The sequence below is a fragment of the Neofelis nebulosa genome, chromosome 3 (genome assembly GCF_028018385.1).
Source record: "Neofelis nebulosa isolate mNeoNeb1 chromosome 3, mNeoNeb1.pri, whole genome shotgun sequence".
NCBI lineage: Eukaryota > Metazoa > Chordata > Mammalia > Carnivora > Felidae > Neofelis > Neofelis nebulosa.
This window is the reverse complement of record NC_080784.1, coordinates 79736602-79763231: the sequence shown is the minus strand read 5'-3', so window position 1 is coordinate 79763231 and position 26630 is coordinate 79736602. Positions and strand designations below refer to the sequence as shown.

Genomic DNA, 26630 nt, shown 5'->3' with positions numbered 1-26630 from the left:
TCTTCAAAGGCCCTGTTTCCAAATAGAAGATTTAAATTCTATTTCTTTCCTACTTCTAGGTTCCAGGTAGATATGAAATAGGGAGTGGGAGCACACTGTTCAACCAACTATAGGATCTAAAGATACATGGTAACTTTTGATTTAGGCCAGTTTTGAGTCACTTATTGATCCATTGTTTCATTCATTCAACAATGATTTATTGAAAACCTATTATATGGCAGAATAGTGCTAAGTATGAGGGTACTATCCACAAGCAGATATGAACCACAATTTTATGGAGCTGTCTAGAAGCACATAAAGGGACTCTGCTGCCTATATTCCTAAAGCATGATCTCCATACTGACTTGAGCATGCATATTTTTTCAGCATGTACTTCTAATATAAACTTTCACATTTATTTACTCAATTATTATATGAACTACACTACTAATGCATATGTATATTGTATAACACACCCCAAAATTTATTTATTTTTTTTTAATTATTTTTTTATATGAAATTTACTGTCAAATTAGGTTCCATACAACACCCAGTGCTCATCCCAAAAGATGCCCTCTTCAATGCCCATCACCTACCCTCCCCCCCTCCCACCCCCCATCAACCCTCAATTTGTTTTCAGTTTTTAAGAGTCTCTTATGCTTTGGCTCTCTCTCCCACTCTAACGTCTTTTTTTTCTTTTTTTTTTCCTTCCCCTCCCCCATGGGTTTCTATTAAGTTTCTCAGGATCCACATAAGGGTGAAAACATATGGTATCTGTCTTTCTCTGTATGGCTTATTTCACTTAGCATAACACTCTCCAGTTCCATCCACATTGCTACAAAGGGCCATATTTCATTCTTTCTCATTGCCACATACTACTCCATTGTGTATATAAACCACAATTTCTTTATCCATTCATCAGTTGATGGACATTTAGGCTCTTTCCATAATTTGGCTATTGTTGAGAGTGCTGCTATAAACATTGGGGTACAAGTGCCCCTATGCATCAGTACCCCTGTATCCCTTGGGTAAATTCCTAGTAGTGCTACTGCTGGGTCATAGGGTAGGTCTATTTTTAATTTTTTGAGGAACCTCCACACTGTTTTCCAGAGTGGCTGTACCAGTTTGCATTCCCACCAGCAGTGCAAAAGGGTTCCCGTTTCTCCACATCCTCTCCAGCGTCTATAGTCTCCTGATTTGTTCATTTTGGCCACTCTGACCGGCGTGAGGTGATATCTGAGTGTGGTTTTGATTTGTATTTCCCTGATGAGGAGCTATGTTGAACATCTTTTCATGTGCCTGTTGGCCATCTGGATGTCTTCTTTAGAGAAGTGTCTATTCATGTTTTCTGCCCATTTCTTCACTGGATTATTTGTTTTTTGGGTAACACACCCCAAAATTTAAATTTAAAGAGAAACAATGTAATACAAGTAAATAGAAATAAAAATTATAATAATGTCTTTTGGGTCTTTATTGGCCATTTTATGCAAGTCATTCTTTTCTCAAGAACGCTCTGTTGGGGTGCTTGAGTGGCTCAGTCAGTTAAGCATCCGACTTCTGCTCAGGTCATGATCTTGCAGTTTATGAGTTTGAACCCCGCATTGGGCTTTGGGCTGACAGCTCAAAGCCTGGGGCCTGCATCAGATTCTGTGTCACCTTCTCTCTCTGCTCCTCCCCCTCATACTCTCTTTCTCTCTCTGTCTCTCTCAAAAATAAATAAGCATTAAAATAAAGAAAGAATGCTGTGTAGACACCCATTACATTCTGATCTGGTGAGTGACATCATAATTCTAGATGATTCCATGTGTTCGGAACAACATCCCAACCTGAACTGGGAATCCAGGAGGCAAATTGTAGTCCCTAGGATATTGGAATAACAAGGGTGTCAGCACTTTCCCTCAACCTTCAAGGGCAGACTGAGGATCATGCAAGGCTTCAATCACATCAAAAGATACAAGTAAAGAAAGGCAGGGGCCCATCCATACGAATTGTATAGTCGTGGTAAAGGTTAGGGAGACTGGAGATTGCAGGTCTGCATGTACTTGGGGCCTATACTCGGTAACTCATACTGGACACAGCTCTGAGTATACTTTTTACTGTAGTTAAGGATGGCTGGGATATGGATGAAGCTATTGTTGAGAGTGCTGCTATAAACATTGGGGTACAAGTGCCCCTATGCATCAGTACTCCTGTATCCCTCTGTATCACAGAGTGAATTCCTCTGTGTTTGAAATCAAAAAGACAGAGAAATGCAAGAGCAGACATTGTTCCTGCCTGTGACTAACTTTATGACTTTATAAGAGAAAGTGATCTCAGAGGCGTTACTTACCTCAGTAAAATGAAGGTAATAACACTTAAACTACTTCAAACCAGAGTCTCAGATCAGGAAAATTTTGCCATCTCTTCCAGAAATAAGACACATAACTGTAAGATTTCATTGTTTTTCAGTAAGTTAAATGTTTTCCAAGAAAGAAACTGTTGACTCTTCTAATGATGACAGTTAAAATCGCATACTCAAAGTAGGAGGAGGACCATTTTCAAATAAATCTATATTTTCATGGACTCAGGAGTGTCACAGAGAACAGTAAGCTGTGGTATGTTTCCCTAAAAAGATGTGGTTGATTCATAAGTGAATATCTTTGAAGGAATTTTACAGACTAAATGCATATGTAAATGCTGCCTTCATGGACTTGTGTTGTTTGATTAGGAGCATTGCTGGTTCTGTCTGGTGTGTTTATAGAGGGAAGTATATTTGCTGAGAAATAGAGGTAATCAAGAAATGGTTTTTATTTCTTCTTTTTTAATTTTTTTGATGTTTATTTATTATTGAGAGACAGAGATAGTGTAAGCAGGGAGGAGCAGAGAGACAGGGAGACGCAGAATCCAAAGCAGGCTCTAGGCTCCAAGCTGTCAGCACACAGCCTGACGTGGGGCTCGAACTCATGAACCGCAAGATCATGACCCGAGCTGAAGTTGGACACTCAACCAACTGAGCCACCCAGGTGTCCCAAGAAATGTTTTTTTAAAAACAGGCAATACAAAGATGTATCCTAAGTGGTTAGAAGAATTTGATTCTCACTCATTATTATTGAGGCTACCCATTTCAATACACTTTTGAAGATACTTTCTGCTCAGTTGTAACTATTGTGTTAATCCTTTAAAACTAACAATGGAGGAGCACCTGGGGGGCTCAGTTGGTTAACCATCCAAGTCTTGGTTTCGACTCAGATCATGATCTCACAGTTCGTGAGATCACATGTTGGGCTCTGTACTGACAGTGCAGAGCCTGCTTGGGATTCTCTTTCCTCTCTCTGCCCCTCCCCAACACCTCCTCTCAAAATAAATAAATAAACATTTTAAAGAATTAAAAAAAATAAAACTAACAAGAGAAATACAACCATAATATTATATTGAGATTTGTGATGCTTTTTTAGATAAGAAGTGAAATACCAACATACTTCTCAACAGTTTCATGTAATAAAAATTACAGGATCTTGTAAGTTGAATAAGCAATGGATTGGACATCAGAAGGTCTCTTTCTCCTGGTGCCCATTAGACTCACACTTCCTATTTTTCAGATAAAGTTCCTTTCCCTCTTTGAGTGTTTTTTATTTTATTTATTTTTTAACTAATGGGGCTGGGGTAGATTTTCTGTAACTTTCCTGATAGAAACATTCTGTTGTTTCTATCTCTGTTTCTTTCTGGTCTTTAACTCTGAGTTACTACTGTGCTCTCATGTTTACACTACGTTCTTCCACCCTTCATCTGCTTGGCTCAGCTGAACAATTATCTTTCCATTATTACCGCTCTTTTCTAGTGTCTCTGCTCTATTCTCTCTTTTTTTAATTTTTTCACATTTATTTATCTTTGAGAGACAGAGAGAGACAGAGCACAAGTGGGGGAGGGGCAGAGAGAGAATGAGACACAGAATCCGAAGCAGGCTCCAGGCTCTGAGCTGTCAGCGCAGAGCCCGATGTGGGGCTTGAATTCACAGACCGCGAGATCATGACCTGAGCTGAAGTCAGACGCTTAACCTACTGAGCCACCCAGGAGCCCCTCTGCTCTATTCTTTATATTCATACCATACCATGTGGATTAATCACAGTTCAGAGCAAGGTGGATAATACCATTGATTTCAAGCTGTGTTTAATTCAGGGAATTGGATCCCCAAAGGTTAGAAGGAACTGAAATTAAAAAGTCACTCTGGACTATTGATTTGAAGGTCACACTGTCATAGCAGCTACCCAGAGATCAGAAATTTCTGCTGCTCCCACACTTTCCCTCATGGTCATTAGCTGGTGACTAGCCTCTGGGGCATGGAGTCCAGTCACCACCAACACACCTGTATGACCTTGCTTGCCAGTATCAATACAGGCAGGAAGAGGGTTGCTACCCCACATTTATTTTGAGCTGTCCTTCAAGTCCTTGCTCAGATTTTAAAACTTAGCCTCAAGTGCATATGGGAAATTTAGAAATTAGATTTTGAATCCCTTAAACTAGAAGGAGGGTAGAATTGTGATTAAGAGAACCAACCCAAATGTCTACCAAAGCATATATAATGCTTGACATGCTGAACTCGTTTATTTTACGTGGATCTTCTTAAGGGCAGGGACCATGCCTTATTAATTTCTGTATTAATAAATTAGGAAGAAGACACAGCATGAAAAGGTTATAGTCCATTCAGAAAATGTGTATCAATAGTAAACACTGAGAAAGAGTTAAACAAAGTTATATGTATATATGGTGGACTGATAAAGTCTAGTTAGAAGACTAGTGAAATCTGGACTGATAGAGAAATCTTAAAAGATTTAGATTACAACATGAGTTTTTTTATTCATTTTTATTTTTTTAATTTGAGTATAATTGACACAGAATATGACATTAGTTTTAGGTGTACAACTTCTCTAGTGAATCAACTTCTCTATATGTTATGCTGTGCTCACCAGAGAACTCTATTACAATATCATTAATTACATTCCCAATGCCGTATCTTTTATTTTCAGGCTTACTCATTCCATAACTGGAAGTTTGTATCTCCCACTCCCTTTCACCCATTTTGCCCATCCTCTACCCGCCCCCCCTTCCCTTGGGCAACCATCAGATTGTTCTCTGTATTTATAGGTGTGACTCTGCTTTTTGTTTGTTTATTCATTTGCTTTGTTTTTTAGATTGCACAAAGAAGTGAAATAATATGGTATTTGTCTTTCTCTAACATATTTCACATAGCATAAAGATCACGACATGAGTTTGGAAGAACAGTAGAATTTGGATGGACCCAAAGACAAAGATAAGATGTTACTATGGAGAGACTCCACTCTAAGCACTGTGAGTCCCTGGAGCTGCCTCTTCTCAAAAAAGAAGTTTCTCACATACAAAAATATTTTTCATTTATTCACTAATTCACTTACAAATGTTTACTAAGTGGCTAATAGATACACCATCTATTTTTCAGGGGCTGGGGCTATAGCAATTAAAAAACAGGAGGGGCGCCTGGGTGGCGCAGTCGGTTAAGCGTCCGACTTCAGCCAGGTCACGATCTCGCGGTCCGTGAGTTCGAGCCCCGCGTCGGGCTCTGGGCTGATGGCTCGGAGCCTGTTTCCGATTCTGTGTCTCCCTCTCTCTCTGCCCCTCCCCCGTTCATGCTCTGTCTCTGTCTGTCCCAAAAATAAATAAAAAACATTAAAAAAAATAAATAAATAAAAAAAATAAATAAATAAAAAAAAAACAGGAAAAATGATTACAGAAGTATCGAACTTTGGTAGAGTAGATATTTTCAGATATTGATACATTATTTGACACTGTTTTTTATATTTTGGAATAGTTTATGTGATTGAATAAATATCCTTCCCCACCCCTTTTTTTCCTACATATGTGGTTCAAATGGTTTCTAATATGTTTGGCAATGTAGAAATTCTCATATAGGCTATGCCAGATGGTCTCACTGTCTAAATGTTTAACAGTTGCGTTACACTATAATAGATGTTAACACAGTTGTGGAGAGGAGGGTAATAATAATATGTTAAGTAAGAGATATGGAGTGTAGTTAGCCTATTTATTCCCTACCCCATCCCCCATCTTTTGGAAAACATCAGTTTAACAGGGAATATGGTAAGTAGGAAAGGTGTTAATTTTGGCTTTATGTTAAGATTTTGTTCAAAGCCAAAACAAAACCTTTCTAGGGAATGCTAAATGAGTTTAGACTCATGTCTGTTTCCCGTAAATATATCTTCATTCAATCTGTTAATGAATTTATATAGTAAGAACAAGTATCTCCCTGACTTAATCAGTGTCCCATGCCTTATCTATATTGTAATCTCTTCAAGGGGTGCAAACTTTCAAGCTCTGTAAATGCCACCTCAACATTTCTTTTATTTTGTCTACCCTGAAACTCATTGGTCATTTGTGTGTCTATGTCATATTATTGTGTAATCAATCTGCAAATTCTTCCCATCATTTGCCATTTGATTTCTATTTAGTAAACCATCCAGAATCATCTACACAGTTGGAAAATGTCTCCCTTATATTCCTAATCATTTATTAAAATCCTAAACAAAATTTGTTTCCTAGAGTAAATTTTTGGGTGAGAGGCTATATATTTATCCACTCATAAGAGTGACTTTTTAAAATTTTTATTTATTTATTTTTAATTTTTAACATTTATTTATTATTGAGAGACAGGGCATGAGCATGGGAGGGGCAGAGAGAGGAGGAGACACAAAATCCAAAGCAGGCTCCAGGCTCTGAACTGTTAGCACAGAGCCTGACACAGGGCTTAAACTCACAAGCCATGAGACCATGACCTGAGCCAAAGTCAGATGCTTAACCGACTGAGCCACCCAGGTGCCCCAGAGTGACATTTATTTTAATCTTAGAAAGAATAATCTCAGGATGTATATTTTATACTCTGCTTTTATAACAAAGTATTTGAAGCAAATATGACTTAATATTGAATCAGTTCATATTTTTAATTATTGTCCTTTCTAATGTATAATCTGCCTTTATTTTATAAAGAAATATTTATAATATAAAACATCAAAACTAAAGAAAAATTGAAATATCATAGAGTTCAAACAACAAAGATAACCAATGTTATAATTTTAATGTCTTTCTTTCTAGTCTTTTCATGTAGCTATGATACAAAAGAAAGAAATAGTTATATGTATTCTCAGAGCATTTTTTAGATTGGTTACAAATGGTGCCTTTCCCCTACTAGGTTATTTTTAGACATTCTACCTTTTTATTATGGCTCCATCTCAGAGCTGTTTCTGGTTTATAGCAATTGGGGTCATCACTCCAGACTTTGTGCTCTGGGAAGATCCATAATTCAACAGAGAACAAATTCCTAAAACTCCTGGGAAATAACTAGAAGAGAAGAAGGAAGAATGTTATCCCAAATGGGGGTTAAAATTACCTGAGACACTCTTATGGTTACATTTCAGCAGATATAATTCTGATGTGTTAGGGGTGTCAGGAGAGATAGCACTTCAACTTCCTTTAACTGCCACCCCCCTGCTCCCACCTTCATCCCAGCTTCCCACATCTCAGTCCTTAAGTTTAAGGCTGGCATTTTGGGAAATACTGTCTTCTTTTCCCTTCAGGGTACCCTTGATATTGCTTTTGATCTGCTTGTCTTGGCTACATTTAAGGGAATGTTTGTATGGTGGGGGCATATAAAATACTGCTTTTCAGTGATCCTATATGCCCCTAAATGTGGACTTGATTCTACCAGTTTAGGATTCCATTAACTGATACTCATCTTTTGCACTCCCTAGAATCTTCTCTAGTGATCTTCACATAGAATGAAAGTGTGATCACTGGTTATACATCTCAGGCCTTATGGCCATCTCTGTCAAGTTATATGTTATGGTCACTTTCTCTATGCCTGACGATTTTCTGAAGATACATGATTTATCTCTGTCTAGTTTATCAGTCAGTCCAGCACATTTGTGTGCATTTTCTGATGTTAAGTCTGTAATTGTTAGCTTTTGTGGTAAAAAGTTTGCAAAGAGGGCCACAGTTATTGTTCTCATTCTTATAAATACATACCTTTTCAGTGTGGGTTGGTTGTGTCTCAGAGTAAGATGTGGAATTTATTTCTCCACTCCCTGCATATGGGCTTGGCACGTGACTTGCTTTGGCCAATAAGATATATGCAAACAAAGGCTTGAAATGTGTTTGCCCATTGGGGCTTGCCTTCCCTTCCCGTCCTAGAAAAACTGTTGCCATGTGGGCAAGCTGGATTAGCTTTCTTAGAGAGCTGAGCCATGTGAAAAGAGGCCCACTTGTCCCAGGTTAGCTTGGCCTTGGTCATCCAAGCAAGGCCACTCTAGGCTCTCCAATCCTCAGGGAGTTGATTCAGACCAGAAGAACTCCCAGTCCGTCTACAGAATTGTGGTCAACAAAAAATATGCTTGTTTTCTTCCAGGCAGTTTCTTACGGGAATAGTTTATTATGCAGTAAAATTGAACTGATACAAAAATTGGTACCAGAAGTGGTAGGATGCTGTAACAAAACTCAAAACATGTAGCAATGACTTTGGAATAAGATTGGAAATGAAGGCTGAAAAAGTAATGCAGAAACTGCTGTCAAAGCCTGAAAAAAAGGCAAATGAGCTGTTAGAGGCTAGGAAAGTGGTGAGGAAACAGCAATAGCCAGCTAAAAAGATAACCCATGTTATGTAGCCATGAAAGAGTTGACATAGCTGTCATGGGATTAAAAATGTACCTAATAACCTTGTAGATATGCCTAAAATGATATTATGGCCAAATGGTTAAAGCGTCCATTGGCTTCTTCTCGCTGTACCTTATATGATACTGTGAGAAAAAGAGGAGCTAAAGAAAGAATGATTTGGCAAGCAGAATTTAGAGATGTAGAGGGAAGCCAAATTTCTAGGTTGGAAAATAAAGCTGTTTTCACATCCAACCTCTCCAGACGGCAAAAGATTCTCAAAATAAGAAATGGTTCCTTGATAAGGGTAAATCAAGTATATGGCTATCAGATCCTTTAAAAATCCTCCGGAAGAGGTAAGGTGGTGCTTAGCAGACTCTTTCAGCTGGACAAAAGAGCTTTCAGTAATTTTAAGGGTGCTTTCCTATATCAGCCTGACATGCTGCCCAAACAGAGAAGTGTCTATTCCAAAGAAATTGTGGATGTAGATTTTGGAACAAGGAGTGGACTTCATTCCTCTACATAGGGGAACTTATAAAACTTGGTGAGAGATTATCCTAAAGAGAAAAGAAACAGTTGGAAACCAAGAGAAGCCTCTGAGCCCCAAATTTCTATGGATAGGACGCAGGCTTCTAGAGCTACACTGAACAATGGACTTGGGAACCATTCCTGGGATTAAAATTGGGCTCCAATTAAGGAACATGCCCTTCTCTAAGAGTAGAGGCCCTTGTTAATGTTTACTTGGAAAGATTTTACAATAGCTACCGACCAGTGTGACTACCTGTATTTCTTTCTTCCCATTTGAGTGGAAGTATCTATTGATGTTAGCTATTCTTTCTATTACATAGTGTGTGTGTGTGTGTGTGTGTGTGTGTGCGCATGATATAAATAACTTTAGTGCTAAGTCTTTGAATAAAGAGGAGTCACATTTGAGGAACTGTGCCTAAAGATCCTCATCTGTTTCTGGACCTTATTTAGATGAAGATCTTGTAATTCAAAATGAATACCATAATGAGAAGTGACTTCTGGGGAAGAAAGAGAATGTATTTTGTATGTGGGAGGAAAGTTTCTTCTGTGGCTAGTGGGCAAACTATGATGGATTGTCTGTAGAGATGGCCACAATAATCCCTGCTATGCTTATATACGCATCTCTTTGTAATGTAACATTGCCATTCTTTCTAATAAGAGGTGGAATTTTATTCTTGCTCCTTTGAATCTGAGCATAGCCACGTGACTTGCTCTGGCCAATGGGACATGAGGAAGACAAAACCCAGGCACATGAATGGTTATACATTAAGACTCATTCTCTGTGGCTGCACATGTCATCCTTTAACAAGGATGTGGCAGTCCTGACCAGAAACCACATGGATGAGAACCAGGGAGGAGAAGTTCAGGATTGCCACACTGGTAGGTGAGGCCATCCTGACCATCCAGCTCCAGCTGAGCCAAGAGCTGACTGCAGCCACTTGAGTGAGAGACAGATAAATCCAGCAGAACTGCCCAGCTGATCCCAGCACAAATTGTCCATCTGCTGAATCATGGTCCAATCATTGTTGTGTTAAATAGCTAAGTTTTGGAGTCATTTGTTAGGCAGCAAAAGCTAATTGATACAGATTCTTCATTTAAAATGCAATTTAAAGTGCTATATCTTCATAAAATTCCTTTTTTCATGAACATTACAGCAAATGCTTTGCCTTCATGTGCTTGAATACAGCCTCCTTATCTTGAATCTCAAGAAGTTCTGTTAATACTTTACCTACTTTCCTTTCTTTGTTTAAGGACCTTAGTGTTTTATTTTGGATTCTCTTGCAAGGTGCCTTGTAATTAAGTAGCTCTTGACCTGTTTAAATTTGTTTAAATTTGACTTGTCACATTTATAGAATTCCCACTCTTCTTCCTGGAAAATTCTATTCCTCCCTAAAATGATTCCTTGCCCTTATCCCCTCCTTTTTTTAAACCGCCTTCTTTCCTTTGCCATTTAGGCATTTAGTGTTTATTTTCAAATGCTTGCTCTTTTTGGGCTGAGTCAAACATTTTTCCTGAGTTTCCAATAAGCTGTTCTTAAACAGTCTCCAGACTTCTTCATGGTTATTTACTTTCAGAACTATTTCTTTCAGGATTTTTTCCCTAAGAAAAGCCCAAATTTTGCCATAGTTCCCTTTTCTAAAACTGAATAACTTCATGATGAATATTTTTGGTTTTCCTTTCTTGCCAGAATGTTGGACTTAATCACGTGGTAATTGCTGTTAAACAAGCACTCCTTGAGACACAACATCTCTCTTATGAACATCCCTTCAGATGAACAAAACCATCTCCTCCCCTCTTCTGAGGGACTTGAAAAACAAAGCTTGCCTGTCTATCTAAAGCATATTCTTCAGCTGTTGAGAAGATTCAGATGGAAATGAGGTAGAGGGGAAAATAACAGTTTGTTATTTATTTTGGTACTTTTCTGATTAATTAGCCCTCTCTATGAGGACATACCTTTATAGCATCTATATTACAGTTATTTGTAAATTCATCTTATCTTCCGTACTAGACTCAAGACATTTGCAAATAAGCTTCAGGTTTCCATTATCTTTGTATCTTTCAGAGTGAACCCAGGAAATAAGAGTTACATTATAAATATCTGAATAAATGAAGAATTATCAAATAAATTGATGAATGCATCCAAGCTATGACCTGGACCAAGAACTTCTGTGGTGGGAAAAAGAGAAGGTTTTCTCACTTAAGCAACCCTCCTGAATGAACTGTTTGCCTCTCCACAGTTGCCTAGTTTTGCCTTCCTACCTTACTGTGCCTTCCTTAAATGAAACAGATGGAGTTAAAGAAATAGAAAATCTATAATAACAAATAACATTATTTGTCCCCACTTACCACTCAAAAGGAGTCTGAGCCTCCTGTACCTACTTCTTCTGCTGGTTAAGTTAAAGAGAAATCTGGAAGATGGTGATGGCACATTTCTTGAATCTGTCTGACTATCCATTAAAATAAAAAAAGTAATGACTATGATAAAACCAAACACCCATATAAGAAAACATATGAAAATATATTTTCCTGTACCTCCAAATGTGAGTGGTGACGAACCACCAACAGTTCACAATACAAGGTATTCATACCTGTGTGGGGAGACGCAGAAGGAAGACAACTGGATATCTATTAGTTCTGAGAATGGTGAGCACTGGGCTAATCTGAGAATAGTAGTCAGAAAGAATATGACAGGTTTCTGTAGAATCCAACTCAAAAAAGACTACAATGGATTATACTACCATAAATTCTAATGGTGCTTGAGGCATCTGGGCCTATAAACTCTCAAAATTATTAAAACAAAACCTATCTTCCAAGGTTGCCTGGGTGGCTCAGTTGTTTCAGTGTCTGACTTCAGCTCAGGTTATGATCTCACGGTTCATGAGTTCGAGCCCCGCATAAGGTTCTGTGCTGAAAGCTTGGAGCCTGAAGCCTGCTTCAGATTCTGTGACTCCCTCTCTCTCTGCCCCTCCCCTGCTCACACTCTGTCTCTGTCTCTCTCAAAAATAAATAAAACGTTAAAAAATTTTAAAAAAATAAATAAAAATAAACATTAAAAAGTATTAAAAAACTATCTTCAAAAAAAAAAGAAAAAAGAAAAATAAAAGAGGGGAGGCTGTGTGGCTCAGTTAGTTAAGTGTCTGACTCTTGATATCGGCTCAGGTTTTGATGTCATGGTTGTGGGACTGAGTTCTGTGTCAGGCTTGTGCTAAATGTGGAGCCTGCTTGAGATTCTTTCTCTCCCTCTCTCTTTGTCCCTCCCTCACTCATGCTCTCTCTCAAAATAAATAGATAGACTTCAAAAAGTAAAGAAATAAAACAAAGCTATCTTCTAAGACCAAGCCCCATACTGAGGAGAAACTTCTAGGAGTAGAATTCAACAAACAGGATAAAGGCAATAGGGAAAAAAAAAAAAAAAAAGACAGGTGAGGAAAGAGAAGAGAAGAGAAATATACCAGACTATCAGAAAAATTTCTTTACTTACAGGGATTATGGTTGTATCCAATATAGTGTAATGACTAAGACAAGAGAATAAAAAGAATAAGATTTCTACAGAAAATGAAAACGTGCAAAAATGCCATGCCCTCAATCATTTGAAAATTGTATGCTAATTGTGATAGGCATAATAATGGCTCCCTAAAGATATTTTCATCTTAATCCCCTGAACTTGTGAATATGTTAGGTTGCATGGCAAAGAAGAATTGCATTGCAAAGAAGAAGGTTGCAGATAGACTCAGGTTGCTAATCAGGAGTAAACTAAACAAAATAGGGAGATTAGCCTGAATCACTCTGGTTGGCCCAATGTGATATCAAGAGACCTTAGATAAGGGAGGCTAAAAACAGAGAATTAGAGAGATGGTGGCAGGAGAAAAACTTGGTCCAAAATCACTGGCTTTGAAGATGCATAGATGCAGCTATAGGCCAAGGATGTAGGCAATCTCTAGAAGCTGGGAAGAGCAAGAAAACAGAATCTCACGTAGAGTCTCCAGAAGGAACTCAGACTTGTTGGAACCTTAAATGAGTTAAGTAAGTTAACCCAGTGAGATCAATTTTGGATTCTGACACTCAGAACTGTAAAATAATACATATACATTGTCTTAATACATCAAGCTTGTGGTAATTTGTCATAACAGGGACAAGAAATGAATACACTAGTATCTTAAGATTACCTACAAAAATTAAGAAAATGATAGAAGCTATTATAATTTTTAAAAATATAAATAAAGTAGTTGGAGAAAAGCTACATTTGGGGAAAAATGGGGGACAGACTCAGAAAAGAAAAATAAACGATCATCTCATAAGTAAAGAACAGAGTACAGGAGCACCTGGGTGGCTCAGTTGGTTAAGCCTCCAACTTCATCTCAGGTCATGATCTCACAGGTTCATGAGTTTGAGCCCCGCATCTGGCTCTATGCTGACAGGTCAGAGCCTGAAGCCTTCTTTGGATTCTGTGTCTCCCTCCCTCTCTGTCCCTCCCCCACTTGCACTCTGTCTCTGTTTCTGTCTCTGTCTCTCTCAAAAATAAATAAACATTAAAAAAATTAAAAAAAAAAGAATAGAGTACAAAGGATATGAAAATGAATAACACTACTGATAATGCCTTAATAGAAGTAGAAGATGGAAAGAAGGAACAAATTAAAAACAAATTAGAAAGGGGGTGTCTGGGGGTCTCAGTCAGTTGAGCATCTGACTTTGGCTCAGGTCATGATCTTGTGGTTCATGAGTTTGAGCCCCACATCAGCCTCACTGCTATCAGTGCAAAGCCGGCTTTGAATCCTCTGTTCCCCTCTCTGCCCCTCTCCCTGCTCAGGCTCTCTCTCTCATTAAAAAAAAAAATTAGAAGATTAAAAAGAAATTTGAAGGAAAGTGATAGAGATTCATAAAGAAGGTTCAACACATTTATATATGAGTCATTATATGAAAAACAAACCAAGGGAACAGAATATACTCTCACTAAAAGTTTTTTTAATTTCTTGAAATAAAAGATTATTTGCAACTTATTAAAATATATACCACATACTTGGGAAAATCTACACAGAAAGGTAAACATCAAGGCATAGTTTAGTAGAAATACTGGATTAAACAAATCCCATGTGCATTGAGGTAAAGAACAAAACCATACATAATGAAAGAAAATAAGATTATCATTAGAGTTTTCTACAGCAACACTTTATCCCAGATATGGAATAGAGTAGCATTTTAAGATACTCAGAAGAAAGAAAATTTAAGACACATTTTCTATGTAGACATACCAACTGTCAACATAAAAGCTGTAAATAAATGCCTATGAACATGTAGTGATTTAGAAAATATTATTTCCATGAGCTCTACCTGAGTAATTTACTGTAGAATGAGCTTTAGCCAACCAAAAGATTAGAGAGGTTTTGAAGTCAATAATGCAGTGTCTGTGTTTTCTTGCAATGTAGATATGGAACAATAATCAAATGGAGAAGAGAAAGCAGAGTATTTATAAAAAGAAGATTGCTGATTGCTTTAACAGTATTAACCTGGAATAAAAGAATATAACTTCATTTTGGATATTGTGCAAAAATTAGGGAGAAAGGAAAGGTTACCGGCTAATTTCAACATAGTTCATAGTGGCGAATCAATAAGCAATAGCCAAAAGCAAATTTAAAGGTACTATAAAAAGATATTAATGTAAGTTTTTAGTGTATTAGTATAACTCATTTGTGTACATATTATGTCTATATACATATATCTTTATGTATGAAACCGATATACGGCACGAAATATTGATGTGTTGATCATGTCAAAAAATGTAAATAAGTTTAAAACACCCATTTGAAGTAAAAAAAAAAATTCAGACCGGTTAACAAATCATTATTTATTTATTTTGTTTTTATTTATTTTTGAGAGAGAGAGAGAGAGAGAGAGCACAAGCCAGGGAGGGGCAGAGCGAGAGAGGGAGAGAGAGAGAAAATCCCAAGCAGGCTCTGCACTGTCGGCATGGAGCCTGATGCAGGACCTGAACCCACTAAACCTGAGATTATGACCTCAGCTGAAACCAACCATCAGACACTCAAACGACTGAGCCACCCAGGTGTCCCCAGTTAACAAATGATGCTTGAACACTGGAGCACCTGGGTGGCTCTGTAGGTTAAGCATCTGACTCTTGATCTAGTTCAGGTCTTGATCTCAGGGTCGTGAGTTCAAGCCCTGCATCTGGCTCCATGGTGGGCATGGTGCCTACTTAAAATAATAATAATAATAACTGAACACTATGCTACATACTATAAATCTGAGAAAGTAGAATTAAGACCAAATGCATTAAGAAATACAAAATTAAGGCTTCATTGTGCTAATAGCTACATTTATTCAATAACATAGTACCAACTTTCATAAAGCAGAAATTACATTAATAGAGAAAATTTTGACCATCTAAGTCAAATCAAGTGGACAAGGTATTGGTAAAGCTACAAAAAAAGTATGATATATTTAATAAGGTAGATATAATATATTCAACAAAGTAGATCTTAGATAAGAGATACATATGAAAATCAATCCTGATAATGGAGGAAGCACTTTCCATCAAGTGGATATGAAATATTTATGAAGTTGACTATATCAAAGTACAGAAAAAGAACTCAATAAATTCAAAAGACTAGAAAAAATATTAATTAATAGTTTTAGACCATAATGAAAGAAAACTAAAAATTAATAACTAAATCAAAACCTGAAAGATTTTTATTTAGAATTTTTTAAAAAAAATCCTAATAGATCTAAAAGAAAATGAAAAATAAAGTTATAAAATTTCTTTTAATTGTAACATAAAAACATGATATATTTGAATCTGTGGGAAACAGAAAAGAAGTTATCAGGGGAAAATTTACAGAATTAATTATTTATCCAAATAGCAATGTAAACAAACATATGAATTTGCACCTCAGGATTTTAGAAAAAGAAACACACCCCACCCCCACCCACACACACACACTAAAGTAGAAAGAAATTAGTGAAGATTAAAAACAAAACTGATGAATTAAACACCAAAAAAAAAATGGAATTATTAAATAAAACTAAATACTAGGTCTTTGAAAAAAATCAACAAAATCAACAAAACAGGCAAAGCATTGTGTAACTTAGAAACAAAAGGAAGAAAGAACAAATACACAAAATCTAAAATGACAAGGAGAAAATAGTCATAATAGGAGAAATTTAAAATAGAAATAAGAAACCATTCTGCATTAGTTTACATAAATAAATTTTAAAACTTTGAACAGGGTTCTGTGAACTAGAGGCTAAATCTGGCCAGCTGTCTGTTTTTGTAATTAAAGTTTTATTGAAACACACCCATTCTTTTCTGTATTGTATATGGCTGCTTGCTAAAATGTCAGAGTAGAGTAATTGTGACAGAGACCCTATGGTTTGCAAAACCAAAATATTTACTATTAAACTATTAACAGAAAAAGTTTGGTGACTCCCAAACAGAGAAACTGATGATTTTCTTTTTGGAAAAAGTAGACTTTGAAATGGGCTTCAATTGAAACAATATCACCCATTACTGTAGGAGAAATACAGTAAGTGCTTAAAAAGTTACTGCAAGGGAAGTGTTATTCCATTCTCCCAACTGAGAGACACCTGGAGGCCAGGGGTTATCAACAAGGAGGATCCACAACAAGTATGCAGTCCATGAAGACTTTGTTCCTACATTCCTGAGACTCCCCTTCCCCGAGAGACAGATGGACAGCACCATTAGGTGAATACTATCATCACTAGCAGACCAACATGTGAAGCTTCTTTAACTCTGCAGGCTAGAGACTCTTCCCCTACCTAGTGGCACCAGGTGGCCCAGAACTCAAAGCTTTTTCTGTCTCCTCAAGCAGCACCATCAAAGACTAGCGACACCCTTACAACAACAAATAAATAAGCAGAACAATAGCACTGCAAAGTCTGAAAATTAAATTGTCATGGACCCACAGTCTATGAAAGTAGACCAAGATCTACTTGCTAAACCTGACCACGATGACTATCTTAAATTTAAAAATTTAAACAACTCAGAGACTCTTAACATAATTGCCAAAATGTCCAGCATGCAGTTGAAAATCGCCCATTCCCATCAGACCAAGAACCAGGAATTCACAACTCGAATGAGAAATGATAATCAACTAATGCCAACATGGAGATGAGTATTAGAATTACCTCATAAGGACCTTGAAGCAGGCATGATAAAAGTGCCTCAACATAAATTACCCATTTTCTTGAAACAAATGAAAAACAAATAGAAAATCTCAGCCAAGAAATAGAAGTCATATTTTCAAAAAGGCAGTATAGAACTGAGAAATATAATAGAAAAATATATTTGAATAAGTGCAAAGATGCACCTTTATCTTGGATAGAAAGTCTCAATAATGTCAATTTAACTTTAGTTAATGTAAAAATTTAATTACACTCCAAATGTAATATTTAATACATGGACATTGAGGAAATAAGAATGTTGATTGGATGCTTGGTTTTACTATGAAATAATCACTAATCTTTAAATATGATCATTATTTGATGGGTATAATTATGCAAATGAGTTCACATCTTTTGGAAACAAACAGTGAAATATAGAATAAATAATAGAATGTTTATGATTTGCTTCAAAATAATGGAGAATAGCAGGCATTAGGTAGGAATAAAACACGATTCGCTATATGTTAATTTGTTGATAACTGTTGAAGCTAAATGACAGGTATGTTCAGTCTATTATACCATTCCTCTGCTTCAGTATATGCTTGAGATTTTTCCAAAATAAAAAGTTTTAAAAATATGTTCTCAAGATCTGAGGCTTGCTGATTTCTGTTTTGGTGGGGGAAAAAAAAGGTAACGTAGAAGAGGCTGGCATTTGAGTAAGATGGAGGTAAGAAAATAATCGCAGGAGCCTGTAGCGGCACTAGTGAAGACGACTCCAGCCAAAGTATCCACAAACCACCATTTATTAAGGATATAACTTCAGAAAAATGACACACCCAATCTTGCTTAAAAATGGCGTTTTTAAAAATAAAAAGAAAAATGACTCAAAGGAGATCATACCAAAATTTCCTGTAGTACTCTAAAATTTCTGTCAAAATCACCCTTAGTATCTTCTTATACCAGCTTCTTTTTCTTATTGTTTCTCTTCTTTAAGTGCAATAAAAATAAAGAGATAAACATTTTATTTTATTTTTTTTTTATTATTATTATTTTTTTATTTTTTTTCAACGTTTTTTATGTATTTTTGGGACAGAGAGAGACAGAGCACGAACGGGGGAGGGGCAGAGAGAGAGGGAGACACAGAATCGAAGACAGGCTCCAGGCTCCGAGCCATCAGCCCAGAGCCTGACGCGGGGCTCGAACTCACATCACAGATCGCGAGATCGTGACCTGGCTGAAGTCGGATGCTTAACCGACTGCGCCACCCAGGCGCCCCAAGAGATAAACATTTTAGCATACTTTATTAATTTTCTGTTTTGCTTGGACACTAGTATTGTTTTCTGACATTTTTAGTGTAATTAGTTACCTATTCATGGGTCAGAACCTGTTTTCCAAAGACAGACTGTATATTTGAATCCAGCCTCCATCACGTAGGAGCAGTGTGACTTTGGGCCGATCACTCACTCCTTTTATGTGTCAGTTTCTTCATCTGTAAAATGGAGAAGAGCTAGTACTTAAGATGGTGGTTAGAATCAACATACTTACTGTGAAACTAAGGGAATTTGGGACACAATCTGTTCAAATGCCTGGGGTTTTTGATTATTCTCAGTGCATGGAAGGCACGGGCAGTTTATTTCTTGAACATAAAACTTGGGACTGAGCATTCAATGGCATGGTATTTGCCTCTATAATTCTCCACTATCCATCTTCATTAGTTTCCGGTGACTGTTATAACAAATTACCACCAACTTGGTGGCTTACAACAGAAATTTATTCTCTAACAGTTCTGGAGGTCAGAAGTCTGAAACCAAGGTGTAGGGCAGGGCCACACTCTGTTCAGAGGCTTTAGGGAGAAATCCTTCCTTGCTTCTTCCAGCTTCTGGTGACCCCAGGTGTTCCCTGGCATGTGACTGAGCTACATCACTCCAATCTCTGCCTCCCTTCACATAATGCTTTTCTCTGTCTCTGTATATTTGTTTTTGTCTCTTAAAAAGATAATTCTCACTGGATTTAGGGCCCACCCTATTGCAATACTGTTTCATCTCAATTTCTACCTGAAATATATCTGCAAAGACCTTATTTTCAAATAAGTCCACAATCTAGGGTTCCAGGTAGATATGAATTTGGGGGGACACTATTCAACCCACTATAGTATCTAAAGATACATCATAACTATTTTGGTTTGGCTTTCTTGGCTTGTGGTTGTATCACTCCAATCCCTGCCTGCATTTTCATGTCACCCTCTTTTCTGTCTTTCTCTTTTCCTCTGCATGTCTGTGCCCAAACTCCTTCGGTCTCTTTCCCCTAAGGATACACGTGATTGTTGTTAGGGGTTACCAGAATTATCTAGGGTAAGCTTTTCAAGAATCTTAATCACATCTCTTGCCATGTAAGGTAATATTCACAAGTTCTGGAGGTTAGGATGTAGACATATATTTTGGGGGGCACGATTCAGCTCACTACACTATCTGAAAGAGTCACTCCTCTAACGAGGTATCGAATAAGAAGACTAGGTAAACACGTGTGGAGACTCAAATTCAGAAGCATCCATTTTGGAAGCAGAGGAAAAGGCAACATAATTTGTCACCTACCACACTAGGCTGTGACAATCTTGGATCCAGAAAATGCTGGTGCTTTACATTTCTATCATTTGGGTCAAGGTCCACTGAAAGAATGTTGCACTGAATTCTAAGAACATAGCTTATTACCTTTGTTTGGCTACCTGACTTCAAGGTGCCCCAGCTTGCTGGACCACATTCCTGACTCATTCTGGATGTTTTGAGTACGATTTAGATGAGTGCCCTTGACATTTTTATTTTGTTTTACCTTTAATTACAAAGGTAACACATGCTTCTTGTTAAAACTTGAAACCAAGGACATTATATGTAAAAAGTGAATAATCTTCACCCCTTGTTTTTAATTACTTTCCTTACCCTAACACCACCACATCTCCAGGGTACTCATTATTATCAGTTTGGAGTTTGTGTTCCCATGTCTTTTTATGTATATGTAAATATATATAACCAAAATAGACTTATGCCATATGTATTATTTTGCAACTTCTTTCCAGCTTTCCTTTCTTTAAATTTTATTAATAGCTCTGTTTAATTTATCCGGAAAAAAATCCCGAAAACTATCTTACTACTTCTAATATCACCCATCTATTGTAACAATCCAAGTGAAAAATGCTAACGGCTAATGTTAGCAATAGAGTTTTGAGAACTGACCAAATAATGGAGATCCAGATACTTACTGTGATCCAAACACCCAATGGACAATATTCTTTGAAATGCTTTTGTAAATTGAGAATTGAGTAAGTGATTCGTACAGGGCTATCACCTTTATTGGTTTCTATTTACTGCTTAGGAAGCCAAGTACATTTCTTTTACTTTTGCTTTGCCAGGAAGCAGTCATCTACTTTACTTCCAATTTAAAATGCTCTATTGTAATCATGAAGAGCAACTCTAAAAGACTTCTCAGTTCTATTAAACATTTCTAGCTCTATTATCAGATGCATATTAGTTAGTATGAAATTTGCACCAACAGCAATTTCATGTTGCTTTTTTCTCATGAAAAGATAGTTTCACTATTACTGTCTTTCAACATTGTCTTCACTACATTCTCAACAGCCTATGCCTTTACTAAGGTCTATGACATCCTTGGCACTGTGCTAGGAGATACAAAGAGATGTGAGGTAGCCATGCTTTTCTTAAGAGCTGAAAATCTGGATGGTGAGAGAGAATATATAATAGTTCAAGTATCATAAATTGGTGAATTCATTCATTCGTCGTTTTTTTTAACACTTTATGCTAAAAAATATGTATATCAGCCATTTTTTGGCTCTGAGATAAAGCATTGAACTAAACAGATGCAAATTTCTGCCCTCAAGAGAAATACTCTAGATGGGGAACAAAGCAATTAATAAGAAAAATATATGGTACATTAGAAGGTTAACAAAACTATGAAGAAAAATAAGAGGGAAACAAGAATGCAGAATGTTAGGGATTTTGCACATGCAGTTTTAAATTAGATGGGAAGTGTGGACCTCACTAAAAAAGTGATATTTGAGTGAGAATTTGAAGGAAATATGGGAGAAAGTCATGCCAGTATCTAGGGCAAGGACATTTTATATAGAAGAGATAGAGCAAAATCTCGGAGGCAAGATCATATCTGATGGTTTCAAAGAATAGCAAGGTGGTTAGTATGGTGCAATAGAGTGAAAAAATAGGAAGTAGCAAGAGAAGAGGTAAGGAAGGTCACAGGGCAGGGGGCAGTATCTTGGCTCTTACAATGTCAGAAATAGGGAGAGGTTTCAAGCCGATGAGTAACTCGTTGGTTGAAAATAGACTCAAATGTGAGCTATAGGAAGTTGAGAAATCAGTGAGGACACTGTTGCAATAATTCAGGTGAGGCATGATGGTGGTTTGGACCAAGGTGGTAGGAGTAGAGAAAGGGAGAAGTCATCAGATAATGGATGCATTTTGAAGGTAGAAACAGCAAGATTTTCTGATGAATTGGGGGTATTGTGAGACAAAAAGAGGATTACTCTGAAATTTACTAGGCTGGACAATTGGAAAAAAAGTGTTGCTGTTAACTGCCAGGCATCAAAGTTAGGAGTTCAGTTTGGCACATGGTAAGCTTGAGATGTTTATTAGACATGCAAGTAGAGATGTTACATAAGCAATTGGATATAAAAAGCTACAGTTCAGATGAAAGGTGTGGCTAGAGATAGAACTCTTGTAGTTTATAGTGTAGACATGGTCTTTCTAGCCTTGACATTGGGCAACATCAAGAAGATATAGAACATCAAGGTAGAGAAGAGGTCTGAGGACTGAGTCATGGAAAACCCCACAAAGCAACCAGTAATGGTCCACGAGGTAGAAGGAAAACTCATGAAGCTCTGAAACAAAATATTTCAGGAAAGAGTGACCAACTTTGTCATATGTAATTGATGGATCAAGAAAGAGAAGAGAAGAAAAATATACATAAGTATGGAAACTCTTTATAGGAAAGCAAAAGGAACAGAAATATGGAAAGAGCTGGAGGGGAAGGTGGGTCAAGGACTTATTTTAGATGGGAGAATTAACAGTACAGATAAGACACTCTGTTTCATCTCTAATGTTTTAATGCATTGTGGATTTGAATATGTAGAGGAAGAAACGTTTTCTTTGTCCTCCATCTGTTTTAAGTTCAGTCTGGGGCCCTATAAATTAGACTGACACAAGACAGAGAAAAACAAACAGAAGTTTATTAACCTGTGTATCACACATACACACGAGAGTATTCAGTGATGAGTGACTCAAAGAGGTGGTTAGAATTTGAGCTTATATGGCATCTTAAAAAAAAGAACAAAGCATTTTTAGAGAAATGACAACACAAAGGAAAAAGACTGTTTCTAGGGTAGAAAATTGTGGGAGGGTAAACACATTTAACACTTAGACAACAGGTTTGAACTGTATGAATCCACTTATACACAGATTTTTAAAAAAAAAATAAATATAGTACAGAACTGTAAATTTATTTTTTCCTTTATGATTTTCTTAATAGCATTTCCTTTTCTCTAGCTTACTTTATTGTAATAGAACATATAATACATATATGACATACATGTTAATCGATTGTTCATATTATCCATAAGGCAGCAGTAGGTTATTAGTAGTTCAGTTTGGGGGGGACCCAAAAGTTATATGCAAATTTTCAATTGCCCAGAGGGCTGGTGCCCTTAACACCCATGTTGTTCAAGGGTCAACTGTATATGAAGAACTAATGGAAGGTAAAGGCTAGCTAGTGAAGTTTCTCATATAGAGTCCTCTGGGTTGATAAGGGTCAGAGTTGACTCTGGTGATTAATTTGGATCTTTCTTGGTGGAAAGGGGAGGAGGGACACCTTTACCAATGTATGTCCTGCCTTTAGGCAAATAGGGAAGCAGCTCTTATATCTGCTTCTTCTCAATTGCCTTCAGCTCTAAATAATCCTTATGAAGTGGCATATTTTGGGGTAGCATGTTCTGCTACCCTTCAAATGCCTCTTGAAAGGGCATGTTCTCTTCAGTTCTCCACATCCACATCCACCACATACTGTCTTTTGTCTAGCCCTGTAGGTGTTCAAGTTTGCAACTCCTGCAGGAAAATGTACACCTTTGTGTACTTAATATTGGCAGTTGTGGTATTTTAACCCTGAAAGACATGTACTCATTTGTACCTGTACTGAGGCACTTCCTGTTGGCTTTTTAAAATAATTTTTCGGTGCTTTGGAAAGTTATAAAACTAAAATTTGTTTATAGTAGATAATTTAGAAAATACATAAAGGGAGGGGCGCCTAGGTGGCTCAGTCAGTTGAGCATCTGACTCTCAATTTCAGCTCAGGTCATGATCCCAGCATCATGGGGTTGAGTCCTGTGTGGAGCCCCATGTCAGACTCTGTGCTGAGCCTGCTTAAAATTCTGTCTCTCCCCCTGCCCCTCTCCCCCCACTCACTCTCTAAAAAAAAAAAAAAAAAAAAAAAAAAAATATATATATATATATATATATATATATATATAAAATAAACAGAAAAAGGAAAAGGAAATAAATATTAACCATGAAAGATGGTAAATATTTACCATGAAAGATGATCCTCTATTATACTCTAGCATTTATGCTCATAGACTTTTGTGGATTTTTTTCAATGGAACCAAATTTGAGAAAAATGGGGTCACGCTCTAAATAATGTGTCATTTATTTTTTACCTTCAACATAGTATAAAGTCTTTTGGAGTAAGTATTCTCACTCTATCTTATGTAGTGATTTATATATAGCACCATTTTTATAAGTAACGGAATTCCATTGTATGGAAGGATTGAAATCTGTTTAATTGATCACTTGTTTAGATATTTATCTATTTGTTTATTGTGAATAAAATAATACGACAATGAACACCTTTATAGCAAATCTTTGCATGTGTTTATTCCAAATTAGGATCAAAAGTGCTGCAAAGCTGGTGTGAAAAGTAAGTCACTTGGCCTCAGGGTGAGCTGGCTGACTTCCTCATGCAAAACTTCATAAAGCTCTGTTGTCTTATTAAAATAAATTACCTCAGTCAACCTTCACCAAAAGAGGTAAATATTATAAAACGTGTCTTTTAAAAAATTGAGGAAATTTTGGGAAAGTCACATGTGTACTGAAATAAAACCTCTCAGATGTAGAAAAACATCAATGATCCAAATAAAAAGTGTACTTCCCATGTAATTTTTCCTAATCTTTCTTTAGAGTTTGTAAATAAATAGCACCATGTCTAACTGGTTCCTTTCACACATCAAGTCTTAGTGACTATTTCCAGGTTTTCTCTTATTGCTAAGCATTTAGACTTGTCAGTCTTACTATTTAGGCTATTGGCATCTGTATAGATGACTACGTATTTTGGCCTCAGCTTTTTCCTGCAAAGTCTCACATCTGTCAGTTGTCTGAGTAAGTGAGTCAGTCGCTTTGTCCTTTAGCTTTTCTCAAATATGGCGTAAATTCCCTTTCAACCATTCTGAAAGTGCTTTAAGTAACTAAAATCTTAGGCACTTTCACACTGAACTCTATCAAAATTTTGAACTCTGGAGATTCCCTACATAATTTTTATGCATTTGGTGCCTATCTCTTCTATGTAAGTTCCACCTGGGGCCCCTTGTCCAAAAACAGCAAAAAATATGCCATTAAAGGTTCTAAAATACAAAGCTATTTTCCCACAACCCACCTCTCAACTTGTCATGGCACTTTTATCGGCTATTTAAAATCATTCTAGGTGGAGGAAAAAATTAACATTTTAAATTATTACTATGAATGTTACCGTTCATCTTTATATTGTGCCATGCCAGTTTTAATGGCAAATATAAGAACAGTGAACACAAATATGGAATCGCTGAAATCACACAATTCCTATTTGGTGGCTCATAGGTGCATATATATTTTGTACTTACCAGAAGCAGAAATGCTGGACAAAACTAACTCACCTGATCTGTTTTCTCACATGGTGATAAAATTACATTCTGCCAATACTTTCTACCTTTGGATTACTCGTGAGTAAGGAAGGACTGAAGGGAGAAGATGGCTTTATCTTTCCCTTTCCTGCTTTGCTGTCATTTTCAGCCTAAGTGGTTGACTAATACCTGGAAGCAATACAAGTAGGAAAAGATATCATAAGGTTCTTTGGCCACTTATGTTTCCTAGAACGCCACTTTCTTCTGCGTTTGAAGCAAACTCTGGTTCCAACAGAAAGTGTGCCCTGTCAGTGTATCAGCTTGCTCAGCGGAGGATGATGTGAAAAAAAAAAAAATTACGTCCTCTTCTCTTGCTGGATTCTCTTCCTAGAAAGCCACCTTTCTTAAAAGTTACAATTATGAACTCTATGTCAGTAATGTCCACATATCTGTATGTTCACAAATATCTGTATCTTCAGCCTATAGTGCACTTCTGAATTCCAGAGCCATGTATCCACTATCCACCTGACATGTTTGCATGGATGTCTCAAAAGGACATCAGACTTGAAGTGACTAAAACAAAATGTATGAATTCTCTCTTCATTGCTTCCTTTCCTCCCATCTTACCCCCAACACTTCTAGATCTTATCACCTTCTAGTGCCATGGATTTCAATGAAAGAGATCACCATCCAATCAATTACTCAAGTCAGAATTCCGAGGCCATCCTTAACACCTCTTTCTTCTCACCCTCTGTGCAATTCCATCATGGTGTCTAGTCAGCTTCACCTTTGGAATATCTCCCTCATTTCTTTACTTCTCACCCCCCTCTCTCTCTCTGTTGCTGCTGCCTCTGTACTACAATGGCATCCTAATTGCTCTTGCTAAATTCATTCTTGCCACATAAGGTCTGTTCTTCATGCTTCATCCAGAACACTTTTGGTTTTTTGCTTTTAGGAACAAATATGATTTTCCCACCTTCTTGAAACTCATCATTGCTCTTAGTTTAAAAAGAAAATCTTTAATGTGACATGCAAGGCCATTTGTAGACTGACCCCTACCACACCTTTATTGTACTCTAGTTCTGTCTTCCTTACATTCTGTATTTCAGAAACACCAACATTTTAAAGATTCTTAAAAACTCCTTGTTTTCAAGCCCAACTTCAGGGATTTTGAAACCTGTCTTCACCATGTCTTGGAATACTCTTCCCTTCAGCTTATGTATTTGGATACTACTCTTCCTTTAGACCTCAGTTCAACTGCCAAATACAATAGTAAAGAATTCCCTGACCCCTAACTGAGTTAATTCTCCATATTATATAATACCACATTTGTCATGTAGATAGTCCTTTTATAAGTATATATTTACAATAACTTAGAATG

General features: G+C 37.0%; 1 long non-coding RNA gene across 1 annotated transcript; it reads left to right on the top strand.

Moving 5' to 3' along the window:
* Positions 1-1799: 1799 nt before the first annotated feature.
* LOC131506120 (uncharacterized) lies at positions 1800-11987 on the top strand. The gene is made up of 5 exons (XR_009258740.1): positions 1800-2120; positions 2190-2573; positions 5206-5304; positions 10862-11052; positions 11237-11987. It is a non-coding gene; the product is annotated as an uncharacterized LOC131506120 (long non-coding RNA).
* Positions 11988-26630: the final 14643 nt, after the last annotated feature.